The 14,594-nt window shown below is 45.2% G+C and overlaps 1 protein-coding gene and 2 non-coding genes across 3 annotated transcripts in view; 2 read left to right on the top strand and 1 right to left on the bottom strand.

Annotated features, from left to right (window-relative positions):
* LOC126484862 (protein Wnt-2) overlaps positions 1 to 14,594 on the top strand; it is a 511,843-nt gene that overhangs the window by 269,030 nt on the left and 228,219 nt on the right. The gene's annotated exons all lie outside the window — the stretch shown is intronic.
* Trnat-cgu (transfer RNA threonine (anticodon CGU)) lies at positions 3,824 to 3,897 on the bottom strand. Its single transcript has one exon. It is a non-coding gene; the product is annotated as a tRNA-Thr (tRNA).
* On the top strand, positions 4,131 to 4,205 carry Trnat-ugu (transfer RNA threonine (anticodon UGU)). Its single transcript has one exon. It is a non-coding gene; the product is annotated as a tRNA-Thr (tRNA).

The raw sequence follows: 14,594 nt of genomic DNA, 5'->3' as shown, positions 1-14,594 counted from the left end.
TCAAAACATTTTCGTAGGATGCACCTGTTACCGTAGTGCCCTTTGGAACGCAATGGGTAAGGATTACGCCCTCGCTGTCCCAGAACATGGACACCATCATTTTTTCAGCACTGGCGGTTACCCGAAATTTTTTTGGTGGCGGTGAATCTGTGTGCTTCCATTGAGCTGACTGGCGCTTTGTTTCTGGATTGAAAAATGGCATCCACGTCTCATCCATTGTCACAAACAATGAAAAGAAAGTCCCATTCATGCTGTCATTGCAGGTCAACACTGCTTAGCAACATGCCACACGGGCAGCCGTGTGGTCGTCCGTCAGCATTCGTTGCACCCACCTGGATGACACTTTTCGCATTTTCAGGTCGTCATGCAGGACTGTGTGCACAGAACCCACAGAAATGCCAACTCTGGAGGCGATCTATTCAACAGTCATTCGGCGATCCCCCAAAACAATTCTCTCCACTTTCTCGATCATGTCGTCAGACCGGCTTGTGCGATCCCGAGGTTGTTTCGGTTTGTTGTCACACGATGTTCTGCCTTCATTAAACTGTCGCACCCACGAACGCACTTTCGACAAATCCATAACTCCATCACCACATGTCTCCTTCAACTGTCGATGAATTTCAATTGGTTTCACATCACGCAAATTCAGAAAACGAATGATTGCACGCTGCTCAAGTAAGGAAAACGTCTCCATTTTAAGTATTTAAAACAATTCTCATTCTCGCCACTGGCGGTAAAATTCCATCTGCCGTACGGTGCTGCCATCTCTGGGACGTATTGACAATGAACGCGGCCTCATTTTAAAACAATGCGCATGTTTCTACCTCTTTCCAGTCCGGAGAAAAAAAATCGGAGGCCTTAGAACTTGAATGCTGCTCGTAGTTAAGGCTAACGGCCATTGACCTCCTTCTTCCGTGCTGGATGCACACGCATTGCCTGAACTCCTACGGGACTCGGTAAGATTTGCTGCCGCGAGTAATGAGTGTAATGGGCAGGGGCACTACGAATGTAGTGTGTGGACATTAAGTTGGGAATGTGGGTCTCACGGGGAGCGTGGAAGGGATAAATCCCTGCAGTCGCACTATCCTCTGTGCCCTCGGTGGTTCAGATGGATGCCGGCACGGTAGCTCAGCGTGTTCGGTCAGAGGGTTAGCTGGTTAGCTGTAATAAAAAACTGAGTTAATGGATTAACGACGAACTGAAACGGATCTCTTGCGATGTCCGCCCCGAGCAGATACAAAATGAGATTAATATAAAAAAAAAGATGGATAGAGCGTCTGCCATGTAAGCAGGAGATCCCGGGTTCGAGTCCCGGTTCGGGGCACACATTTTCAACTGTCCCCGTTGATGTATATCAGTATCTGTTGACAGCTTAGGGTCTTGATTTAATTATCATTCCACTCGCCATTTTTGCTCAGTGCCAGGTCTGCGCAGACATTCTGCAAGCGCCTATGAATAACTGCGAAGCTCTCGTTTCCCGTCAAAATAAACTCACAAAGAGAGGCCACAACATTGGGATCACGGATTTATTTCAAACTTTGTTCACCTTAGGTCATAAAAACAACGTAATGTGCAAGCAGTAAGGTGCACTTCAGTGGCAAAACCGCAAGAGAAGTTTTACACGTCTATTACGAAACTGAGGTATCTGTGCGAGGGTACTGGCTGTAAGAAGTAAGTCCGGTCAAGTGAGGCCGGCACGGTATCTCAGCGTGATCGGTCAGAGAGTTAACTGCCCTCTGTAATAAAAAGCTGGGTTAATGGATCTTAGATGAAGTTGAACAAGCGTCATGGGACGCTCGCCCCGAACAAACAGAACGAACAAAAGCGAACAAAATGATTAAAAACAAAAAAAGTGTGTTCGGTCAGAGGGTTAGCTGCCCTCTGTAATTAAAAAAAAACTGAGTGAACGGATCAACGATTGACTTTAACAGGTGTCGTGGGACGTCCGCCCCGAACATATACAACGAACAATAACGAACAAAAAGTGATAAAAAAGTGGTTAGCGTTCGCTCTTTTTAAGAGGTCCGTAGACGAGGCGACGGATCGAATCGTCCTGACATTCCTTATCGGCAGTTGTCGAAGAACACGGAGTCACCTTAATTTTGGCAGTACAATTGTAAATTCTGTGATATTTAAAAAATTTGTGTCTACACCATTTGTTCTTACCACGTTAGCAACGTCTCAACGCTACGCAGGTTAACTGCCAAATCGGGCCTGCCTCTGTGTCTGCAGCTCGAAGCGTCGAGGTGCAAAATTGTATGGATAAGGGTTTTCGTAAATCGCGACAGGCAAATATTTTCAGGGAACTCTACACGTTTCTTTGTTTACTTGTCGATGGTAATAAATATATTTGTTCTAACAATTAAATTTAATTGAAATAGAAGTAGTCAAATAACATGAATTCACTAAACCTTCATGCAAATACTCGTGGTTTTTTAATTATATTACCTCTCAAATGTCATATAAATTAAATAATATGAGAAGTGATGAAAAAAAGTATACATTAAAATTGTGTTTGAGCGGGAGTCGAACAGTCGTCCCATCCACGTTCGTCTTTGGATGTCCGCAGCTCGTGGTCTCGCGGTCGCGTTCTCGCTTCGCGAGCACGGGGTCCCGGATTCGATTCCCGGCGGGGCCAGGAATTTTTCACCTGCCTCGAGATGACTGGGTGTTTGTGTTGTTCTCATCATTTCAGCATCATTCGTGGAAGTGGCGCGATAGGACTGAGCAAAGGTTGGGAATCTGTACGGGCGCTGATAACTTCGCAATTGAACGCCCCACAAATCAAATATCATCATCTTCATCGTCTTAGGAATCTCAAACGCTAACGACATTCTTTTTAAAGTATCATTTTGTTCGTTGCATTTTCTTGGGGCGGGCGTCACAAGACACGTGTTCAGTTTCGTCGTTGATCCAACCCTTCACAACCATGAACTTTAACGGACAGTACCTACGTACAGATTCATGAACCACAAAATAGACGTGAAAAACTTCTCTTGCGATTTTCTCGAAATTACCAGAGTAACGCACTTCTTGCACATTGTATTGTTTTAATGGCCTATCAAAGGTGTACAAAGCTTAAAGTAAACCTGTGATCGCCGGCCGGTGTGGCCGAGCGGCTCTAGGCGCTTCAGTCTGGAACCGCGCGACCGCTACGGTCGCAGGTTCGAATCCTGCCTCGGGCATGGATGTGTGTGACGTCCTTAGGTTAGGTGGGTTTAAGTAGCCCTAAGTTCTAGGGGACTGATGACCTCAGACGTTAAGTCCCATAGTGCTCAGAGCCATTTGAACCAATTTCTTGAAACCTGTGATCCCAAATCCGTGGCCTCCCCTTGTCAGTCCCAGCCCTCTGCTTAGGACGCACCCCCGCTACAGAAGTCATTTTGTAGGATACGTAGAGCACCCCCATCTACCGCAACTTCATTGCACTATAGGGGGTGAAGTAGGAATATTCCACGATCTCCTAGGCTGGCCGCGTGGCCAAGCGGTTGTAGGCGCTTGAGTTCGGAACTGCGGGACTGCTATGGTCGCAGGCTGGAATCCTGCCTCGGGAATGGACGTGTGTGATGTCGTTAGGTTTAAGTAGTTCTAAGTTCTAGGGGACTGATGACCTCAGAGCCATTTGAACCACAATCTCCTACAACAAATTCCACATTTTTTTGAACCGGAATAGGCAGAGAAAAAAATGTGTTGTATTGCTTACTGAACGCCTCACGTAGAAATCCGTTCCTTGTCACAAAGCCATTTAAATGGTGATTAATTGAAACCCTCAGCTGCTGACAGGTGTTGTTGGTGTACCTCGATGGGGACAGCTGAAAATGTGTGCCCCGACCGGGACTCGAACCCGGGACCTCCTGCTTACGTGGCAGACGCTCTATCCATCTGAGCCACCGAGGACACAGATGAATAGCGCGACTGCAGGGACTTATCCCTCGCACGCTTCCCGTGAGACCCACATTCCCAAACGCCCACAATTCTACATAATTATGTAATGTACCTAATAGATCTATAGTATCTATTAGGTACATTAGGTACATTACATAATTATGTAGAATTGTGGACATTTGGGAATGTGGGTCTCACGGGAAGCGTGCGAGGGATAAGTCCCTGCAGTCGCGCTATTCATCTGTGTCCACGGTGGCTCAGATGGATAGAGCGTCAGCCATGTAAGCAGGAGGTCCCGGGTTCGAGTCCCGGTCGGGACACACATCGAGGTATATCAACAACACCTATCGGCAGCTGAGGGCTTCAATTAATTATCATTTATTCTAGAGAATCTACACGGTCATCAATGGTATCTGTTCTTTCGAGAACAGTTACTATCTTCATATACCATTTAACTAACCGCTGTCTGAACATCCTCATCTTCGGAAAACCTCTTTCCCCCAGACGTTCCTTCAGCTCGCCGAAAGATTGAAGTCATGTGGTGCCGGATCTGAACTCACTGATCAGCATCGGGCACTTTCTGTGCGGCCTTCGTAAAACTGAAACTTCCTGGCAGATTAAAACTGTGTGCCCGACCGAGACTCGAACTCGGGACCTTTGCCTTTCGCGGGCAAGTGCTCTACCAACTGAGCTACCGAAGCACGACTCACGCCCGGTACTCACAGCTCTACTTCTGTCAGTACCTCGTCTCCTACCTTCCAAACTTTACAGAAGCTCTCCTGCGAACCTAGCAGAACTAGCACTCCTGAAAGAAAGGATATTGCGGAGACATGGCTTAGCCACAGCCTTGGGGATGTTTCCAGAATGAGATTTTCACTCTGCAGCGGAGTGTGCGCTGATATGAAACTTCCTGGCAGATTAGAACTGTCGACACCATTTCACTAACGTTGGGCACGACAGTGCATTTGATCCACATATCGCCAAAATTTCATAGTGAATCTTTGTGCAGTTTAGATGTTTTGTACACAAGAATCGTACTGCTTCGCCTACTTCGACTTTTTGAGTGCGTTTCCAGTTGCAGTGCGATTTCACTCGTACGCCGTTATCAGCCTCTGCTCCCTACTGCGGGAGAGCTGTGTCTGCGGGAAGCCCCGAACATGCACTCTCTTTTGACAACGCGCCACTTTTCCTTGCACGATGGTCTTAACGCGGGGCAAGATATGTAACTTACTTTCTGAAGTAGTATATATGCAAGGAAGCACATTTATCATGACCACCCCCCCCCCCCTCCCAAAAAAAACAATAAAAGCATCAAGAAAAATGTTGTTTACCTAATAGGGAGACATTGATCAGCATGTCTTTCTTATAACTTCTTTCGTTCCTCAGATAAGAACAGCAGAGAGTGCCTTTTCAAATACAGCCCTATATTTCTTATTTGGTGATCCACAACCTCTCCTCAACACTAAAAACGTTTGACAGTATATATCATGTCATTATTAAAAACAAAACATAAAACTGTCTTTGAACCTCCTGTACTAGCATACGAAGCACGCACCCGCGTTAAAGCAACTCGTCCATCTGATGGAGTTGACAGCAAATAAATGGAAAAACAAGAAAATACACACCGCGTATTCGGTCAACCGCCTTCAGTTGAATTTTGTATCGTGGGTCTGCTCCTGTTATCTGTAACATAAGCCGAATGAAGGAAGCGAGTAGGAGCAGGTGAGGTAAAGCTTTCGGTACTGCAAGTAAAGTAAAAGTGGTTTTACTTTAGTCCAACCCAAATTATACACTTGAATACATAACTTGGTACAGGTGAGCTCGTAGGTGCGAAGCCGTGGTCCAGATAGAAAGCCTCAATAGCAAACTAAGCTAAAGCGATGGTTCTCGGCCATCTGCTCTTGATGAACTCGGGGCGAAAGTTGAGCGGCGCTCGTAGAACTCCACAGCGTCAGCTAGAGGGCGCTGTGGTCGGCGAAGATCTTCCGCTCTCGTAGTGCCGAGCTACGCATTGGCATCTTAACTATCGATACCACACACACATTGTTCACATGGCTCTGAGCACTATGGGACTTAACATCTGAGATCACCAGTCTCCTAGACTTAGAACTACTTAAACCTGACTAACCTAAGGACAGCACACACATTCATGCTCGAGGCAGGATTCGAACCTGCGACCGTAGTAGCAGCGCGGTTCCAGACTGAAGCGCCTCACCATCTATGGCCGTCCTATCACCCTCACTCCCACACTTAAGTACCTTGGCGTCACCCTCGACCGTCGCCTCTCCTGGACTCCCCTCCTCCGGACAATCCAAGCCAAGGCACGCTCCCGACTCAGTCTCCTCAAACTCCTCTCCGGCCGTACGTGGGGTCTGGACCCCTCCACCATCCTCCACACCTGTAAGTCCCTCATTCGCCCTATCCTTTGTTATGCCCATCCGGCTTGGATCTCCGCCCCCCCTACCTTTTATAAATCCCTCCAAATCCTGGAACGTCATGCTCTCCGCCTCGCCTATCGCATCCGTCTCCCCTCCCCCATGCGGATCCTGTACGATCTCATCCCCTTCCCCCACCTCCTCCTTTTCCTTGAAAGGATACGGATCCTCTACACCTCCCGCAAACTCGATCCTCCTCACCCGCTCGTCTCCTCGATCCTCTCCCACCCCCGCCCGCTGCTGTGCCTGTATTCCCACGTCCTGCCCAGTCTCCATCGCCATCTCTCCACCCTCCTTACCCTCTCCCAGGGTGGCTTCCGCCAGCTCCCCCTCCCTGATGATGTCCTCCTCCCCTCCATCTACCCCTCCTACCAACTTTAATCCTCCCTCCTTCTTCCTGTATCTGTTCCTTTGGGCATCCTCCATCCTCCATCCCTCCCCTCCCCTTCTCCCCACGGCCCCCCCTCCCCTGTCCTTCTACTCCTCCTCCCCTCTCCTCAGCCATTGGCATCTCTGTTCTCCCCTCTCCACCCACCCTCACTCTTCTTCCCCTCTTGGCAGGTCCCCGGACTCGCACACGCTACGTGGACTTTCGCGCGCCGGGGATCATCGCCATCTGTGTCTCGTGTGTGTGACGTCGTTTAGTGTTTTTAGTGTCCGCCGTCACGCTTCTCCGTTCACTTGTGCCATCGGATTCATCAATGTTATGTGCGCCGTGTCAACGTGTTTTCAGTGTCTTTCTCGTCGAGTGTGAACGGCTCCGTGTTTTTTGTGTGACTGTGAGCACTATTTTTTGCCCGTCACTATGTTCATTTTCATTCTCCATTCTTGTACTGTGATTGTCAACTCTATGGCTGAAGAGCGGCGTAGCATGCCGCTGCCAGCCTCCCTGATTGTTCAGGTGTTAAAATAACAATAAAGTAAAAAAAAAAAAAAAAGACTGAAGCGCCTAGAACCTCTCGGCCACAAAGACCGGCCTATCGATACCACATTGAAGGCGTGGGGTGACAGTCGAGTTGGTATTCCACTGCTGTCTGGGGCCTTTCCAGACACGGTTGCGTCCTGAAATCTCAACTGACTGGAGTAGAATTGTCTTCAGTATGCGTCTCACTTGGAACTGAGCCCCAAGGCTCAGCGAAGACGTGTCTGGAGGCGCCTTGGACAGCCATGGGTTACCGTCCTCTCTGTCGTCCGCCATACGACACGACAACCAGGAATGATGGTCTGGCGTGCAATTTCTTTTCGTAGCAAGACCTCTTTGGTTGTCATACGCGGCACTCTTACCGCACAGCAGTAAGTCGACGACATTCTACTCTCCGTTTTGCTGCCCTTCATGGCAAGCCACCCTGGGCTTACATTTCAGCAAGATAATGCTGGCCCGCATGGGGTGAGGTTTTCTAATGTTTGTCTTCGTGCTCGCCAAACCCTATCTCGGCCAGCAAGGTCGCCCCATCTCTCACCATCTGAGAAGGCTTGGTGCCGTATGGGCAGGGTCCTCCAACCAGCTCCGGATTTAGATGGTCCAACTCGCCAATTGGACAGAATCTGGCGCGACATCCCTCATGGGAACATTCAACAACTCTATCAACACCAAGCCGAATGCCTGTACGAAGTACAAGATGTGGACAAGCATGCTATCGACTTGTTCAGCTTGAGAAGTTCTTTCTCTTGAACAAATTATCCAATTTTTCTGAAATTGTAATCATTTGTTTGTTTGCACATGTACATCACACCTACCGGTTTCCGTCCCATTCGGAAAATTCCTTTGTGGTTCGACGTTTCTTGTCATAGAGTGTATTTGGGATGGTCAAAGTACATTATATAAGGTGAGTCAGGGGGGAAATGATTCTGGACAAAAAAACTTCAAATGAAACATATACCCTTTTCTTAACCGTATCCGACGGAGAGCTATTCGGAAATCACGCGGTTCAGTCGCTTGTCCTCCTTCACCATCAGCTTTCACATGCCAATACAACAACGCGACATTAGATTACGTAGTGCTGTCTTGACTGACCGTTTCTCAGTGAAAGCGCAGTGTGGTATTATTGATGACAAACTCATCGATCCAGTTGTTTTTGATAACCATCTTACTGGATTAAAGTATCCCGATTTGTTTGAAAATGTGTTACCAGCAAACTTGGAGGATATTCCTGTGGCAACACTATGTCATATGCACCTTTAGCATGTCGCGGCTTCTGCACGTCCCTTACAGTCTATGGCACAGTACCTTACTGAAACATATCGTGGGCGTTGAATCGGTCACTGTGTAGTCATTTTTCGGTCATCGAGGCTACCCAATCTTACTTCATTAGATTACTGTTTGTGGGGATAGCGTAAGAGCGCGGAGTGTTCACAAAGGAGGAAGTTCTCACTTGTGTTTTACTTGCGTGTGCTCAAATAAAGAACCATACTAATGAATTCAGATCAGCTAAGCAGTAGCTGTCTGAAAGAGCTACAAAACGCATTGCAGGTGATGGCAGACATTTTTAACGTGTTTGGTAGGAAAATTGAGATCGGTAATGGGGTCATAAGAGAAAACTGACGAGCAGAGTGAGCTGTAGAGATGTACTATCTGCAGGAGAAAATGAGGTCCGGTACGATACACACAAAGACCGATTAGCTCTGGTATGTAGCAATACCTACGCTGACGTCACTGAAGAGCGCTGGAAAAGCATGGTCACTCTCTGAAATTACTCGAGGGCTTGTACTCCAAGTAATAAGTAGTCCGAGTTAATTTTCCTCGTAATGTATCATCAGGAAGCATATGTTGGCTTGCGAGTCCTTTTTACAACAGGTTGCTTCACGTCTGTGATCTGTGCACGATATACATGTAATTGGATTCCGTCGAAAGATTTCTCCACCCAATGCAAAGGTAGTAATCCAATGCAAATGAGATGGCCGCTACTTGTGTATCTTCGTACATGTCATTCTTGTGGAATAAAGAGGACAGTTGAATAAGCACGATAAAGTTCAGGGTTCTTTACCAAAATGATAAATAGTGCCGACAGTTCTTTTTTTTATTTTTACTCTGGAGAGTTTTCAGACGACTTCCAGTAGGATATCTTTATTTAGTACTGGCCTGAAAAATTAGACTAAGTTAAGATGTGAATTTCTGTAAGTGAATATCTGTCTGTGTCATTTGTGAAACCAACGAGTTAAATTCGAATAATTTGACATTCAGTTTACAGCAGCCTGTAAACAACAAACATCGTTTCTTTATATCTCTTCCGAATCCGTGAAATTCCCCCACCATTTATGAAGTCGGTTCATATAGCATGATCACTACGTAGACTTTTAGTTTAACAAGGGTACCTTACGGTCTGGGAAATTCAGTTCGGGATTATCCTTCACAGGTTAGTAGTGTACCCCAAGGGTGCCAACCGTAAAAATTGTAAAGTGCACCAGCCATAAGATTCTGAACACAAGGGCACTGAAGTTTTACGCACAGCGCACGTATCGGTCAATTGATACTCTACGGCAACACAGCAAAATATCTGTGCCTGTAGTCGACTCGTTTGACATGCGGGCGACCCAGGTTCAACCATATCTTTGTGTTTATTTTGTTTTTCGAATAGTTTTAAAAAACTGTAAAAACTTTTAAATATTTAAATAAAGTTAATGAACCAAATAGACTTATTTTATTTATGAAATGACTGTTGCAGCTAATTACATAAAAAGGAAATTACGATTAACATTTCATTTTCAAAAACGTGAATAACTTCAAAAGCATTTTTAATGGAGATAACTTAAAGATTTGATTGCCACTATATCAAAATTTCGGGTAGGGTTTTATTTATGCAAAACGTTTCAGCATATCATCATTATTTGTCAATGACGTAATTTAAGTACAATCAACAGAATGATAATGATCATAAAAACATTGAAAACGAAAAATATTTTAACATGTTGTACAATTTACGAAGGACGACTGTTTATAACAACAACCATTAAAAAAAAAGAAAAAATCTGTTCGCAAACGTACTACGTTAACATTCATAAGAACTTTTCTTTCATCAGTAAGCGTGGAAACGTACCAGGCATAATTGATCATTTCATTAAAAATGGGCGATGACAGTTGATGCGCCGACCAGTGTGGCCGTGCGGTTCTAGGCGCTTTAGCCTAGAACCGCGTGACCGCTACGGTCGCAGGTTCGAATCCTGCCTCGGGCATGGATGTGAGTGATGTCCTTAGGGCAGTTAGGTTTAATTAGTTCTAAGTTCTAGGCGACTGATGACCTCAGAAGTTAAGTCGCATAGTGCTCAGAGCCATTTAAACCATTTGAACAGTTGATGCTCTATTGATTGTTTTTTGTTTATATATTCTTCACGGGAATTTATTTCTGTATTATTTTCAATCGGATAAGCGCAATTTTTATAAGCTTCATTAGATTTTTTTTACCTTTATCTGAAAACAGACGTCACAAGGTTGAACAAGAGGAGTGCATTTTTGGAGGAATCACTTTAATTTTACATGCCAGTGATTTATCTTATTCCTAAAAGATTTCGTAATATAATTCTGGCTATGCTTGTCCACCTCCTGAGTCAATAATTAATAGAAACCGCTCTTGTCCTACCTAACATTTTAAACAATGGCTGAGGATACAGATTTCGAAGACGATATTACAACATTCTTACATTTTTACGCACGTTCGCTTACTGTTTCTTTTTTTATACTCTGGAGGAGAATGTTACCGGTTGCTTCTTGTAAATAAACAAATACTTGAGGAAGGACTTTTCTAGAGGGTAGGACTTTTCTAGAGAGAGCATATTGAGCAGTTTCCATTGATCCACGGTTAAAGTCCAATGATCCCGTGCCGACTGCAATCATAATTGACGATGTCGGGAACACGTAGTGGTGGTCTATTAATTATTGCTGACGAGCTCCATGTTCAACAATGTACAATAAACAATGTGCTCCGAAACACTCGTGGGCGCACCAGCGTTTTGCTCTTTCGGCTGAGATGCCACAAATCACCATCTATCCCACTTTACCGAGAATACAAGCCTCTGAACCCCACTTTCTGTGAAGAGTCATGGACGTCCAACCATTTAGCGCCTAGTGGTAGTTTCACTTCACTCTACCTCTCTCCGTAGATGCAACAAGACTCAAGCACGTGAACATACGAACAGCTTCCCCGTCTTCGAGATACTCTTTCACAGGCTCTGCGTAAAAATAATATGCTCTTTGTCAAACTCGGTTATCTCATTAGATTTCCCCATTTGCAGTCCATATCTTCTCTAGGTGATCCCCTGTTCGTGTCTGCTCCGCTTACGTACTTTTGTTACCGCAACGCCGCCAGACATCATACGACGTCACAGTGGGCAGTGGTCGCAAAGTTTTGGCTTATCATTGTTTTCTCGGCGTAGCAAAGCAGCTGAAATCAAGACTCGAATCCAAATTGTATACCAGTCAGGTTCCTTTCAGAATATGCTGATACAACAGCTCTACACCTAGCAATCATATACAACCTCTGGCTAGTTGAAAGTTCAGTACCTAAAGGCTGGAAAGTTGCACAAGTCACACCAATATCCAAGAAAGGAAATAGGAGTAATCCGCCTAGTTAAAGAGACACATCAGTAACGTCGATTAGCAGAAAGATTTTGGAACATATACTGTTGCTGAGAGTTCTTCCGGGTTGTATGGCCGTGGTCCATGCAACTCTTCTATCCCTGACGTTTCGTCCAAACCTACGTTGGACATCTTCGGAGGCTCTCCTGGTTGTGCTGAGTCTCTTGCCGACAGTCCGAAGATGTCCAACGTAGCTTTGGACGGAACGTCAGGGATAGAAGAGTTCTATGGACCACGGCCATACAACCCGGAAGAATTCTCGGCAGCTCAAACATTCGGTCGTGAAAACCTTCATTGTATGAACACATACTGTGTCCGAACATTATGAATTACACCGAAGAAAGCGATTTTTTGACAGTCGGTACGGATTCAGAACATATCATTCTTGTGGCGTGATTTCCTGTCAGAATGGTTAGTGTTCGTAGTAATTGAGGAAAACACATCGAGTAAAACAGAAGTAATTTCTGGCTTTCCGCAAGGAAGTGTTATAAGCCCTCTGCTGTTTCTGATCTGCATAAACGACATAAAAGCTAATCTGAGCAGCCCTTTTAGATATTTGTAGATGATGCCGCCGTTTACCTCCTTGTACTTGTAAAGTCGTCAGATGATGAAAACGAATTGCGGAATGAGTTACATAAGATATCTGAATGGTGTGAAAAGTGGCAATTGAATCTAAATAATGAAAAGTGAGAAGTCATCCACGTGAGTACTAAAAGCGCTCCCCTTAATTTCGGTTTCACGATAAATCAACAAATCTAAAGGCTATAATTTCAACTAAATACTTAGGGATTACCATTACGAATAACTTAAACTGGAAAGATAACACAGATAATGTTGTGGGGAAAGCAAACCAAAGACTCCCATTTATTGACAGAACACTTAGTGCAACAGGTCTACTAAAGAGACTGCTTACAACAAAGTTGTTCGCCCTCTTCTGGAGTATTGTTCTACGATGTGGGATCCGCATCAGATATGACTGACGGAGGATATGAATAAGGTTCATAGAAGGGTTGCTCGTTTTCTGTTATCGCGAAATAGGGAAGAGAGTGTCACAGGTTTGATGCATGAAATAGGGTGGCAGTCATTAAAACAAAGGCGTTTTTCGTTGCGGCAGGATCTTCTCCGTATATTGGAATCACCAAATTTCTCCTCCGATTGCGAAAATATTTGGTTGGCTTCCGTCTACAGAGGGAGAAATGATCATTATAATAAAGTAAGAGAATTTTTTTCCGGCGCGCCTTTCGAGAGCGGAACGGTAGAGAAAAAGCTTCAAGGTGGTTCGATGAACCCTCTGCCGGGCATCTAATTGTGAATTGCTGAGTAATCATATAGGTGTAGATGTAACATACTGGGTGATCAAAATGTCAGTATAAATTTGAAAACTGAATAAATCACGGAATAATGTAGATAGAGAGGTACTAATTGACACACATGCTTGGAATGACATGGGGTTTTACTAGAACCAAAAAAATACAAAAGTTCAAAAAATGTCCTACAGATGGCGCTTCATCTGATCAGAACAGTAATAATTAACATAACAAAGTAAGACAAAGCAAAGATGATGTTCTTTACAGGAAATGCTCAATATGTCCAACATCATTCCTCAACAATAGCTGTAGTCGAAGAAAAAAGTTGTGAACAGCACTGTAAAGCATGTCCGGAGTTATGGTGAGGCATTGGCGCCGCATGTTGTCTTTCAGCATCCCTAAGGATGTCAGTCGATCACGATACACTTGCGACTTCAAGTAACCCCAAAGCCAATAATCGCACGGACTGAGGTCTGGGGACCTGGGAGGCCAAGCATGACGAAAGTGGCGGCTGAGCACACGATAATCACAAAACGACGCGCGCAAGAGATCTTTCACGCGTCTAGCAATACTTTTTTTTGTTCTAATAAAACCCCATGTCATTCTAAGCATGTGTGTCAATTTTTACCTCTCTATCTCCATTATTCTGTGGTTTATTAAGTTTTTAAGTATATACTGACTTTTTGATCACCCGGTACTTTTTTATACGATGATTAAAACAGTGCGAGTAGCTCTCGTGTTTTCCGATGTTCTTTCGTTACCAAGTAACAGTTCTTCTTCATTACGTGGGAGCCGGTAGCAGTACGCTTATTGTGAACCCTAACAATACGCACATTTTTGAATACACTGACAAAGAACGAATGTTTTACGCCATTCCAGAGGGGCCTTTTTCAAATTTACGAATGCACTGCAGAAGGAGTTGTACGCGTCCTGTTGTGACTAAGAATGGTTCCGAAATGTAAAACGTTTTTGTTCTGTTTTGAACAGATCGGCTGCGTTGCTCAGACGGAACGAAGAGTCCCGTAAGATAATTGGAATCGGCGCTTACACGCAATGCCACTCGCGATCGGTCCGCTAATTAGCCGAACAATAGGCGCGCCTGGGACCGCACCCCGCACCTCGCCGTCTTGTCTGCCGCGGACAATTGCTCGCCGCCGCTGCGCGGAGGTGAGTCGGCACATCGCCAGAGTCAACGTCCTCGCTTCCTGAAGCAGGTGCACCGGTGTGCGGTTACAATGCACACACTCTGTCGCCACACTCCCTTTACTGCCTCGAGCGTCACGTTTCGTAAAGCTCAGAACGCGACAGCTCGAGACCCGTTCAGTGTTTACAGTTTTACCAGTTCCACCGAGTTCGCCAGGTTTATTTGTGCGCATATCATTTGCCTCGGTCTAAATC

This window comes from Schistocerca serialis, chromosome 6 (genome assembly GCF_023864345.2).
Source record: "Schistocerca serialis cubense isolate TAMUIC-IGC-003099 chromosome 6, iqSchSeri2.2, whole genome shotgun sequence".
Classification (NCBI taxonomy): Eukaryota; Metazoa; Arthropoda; class Insecta; order Orthoptera; family Acrididae; genus Schistocerca; species Schistocerca serialis.
The sequence above is the reverse complement of the archived record's forward strand: the minus strand, read 5'-3'. Positions and strand labels throughout refer to the sequence as shown.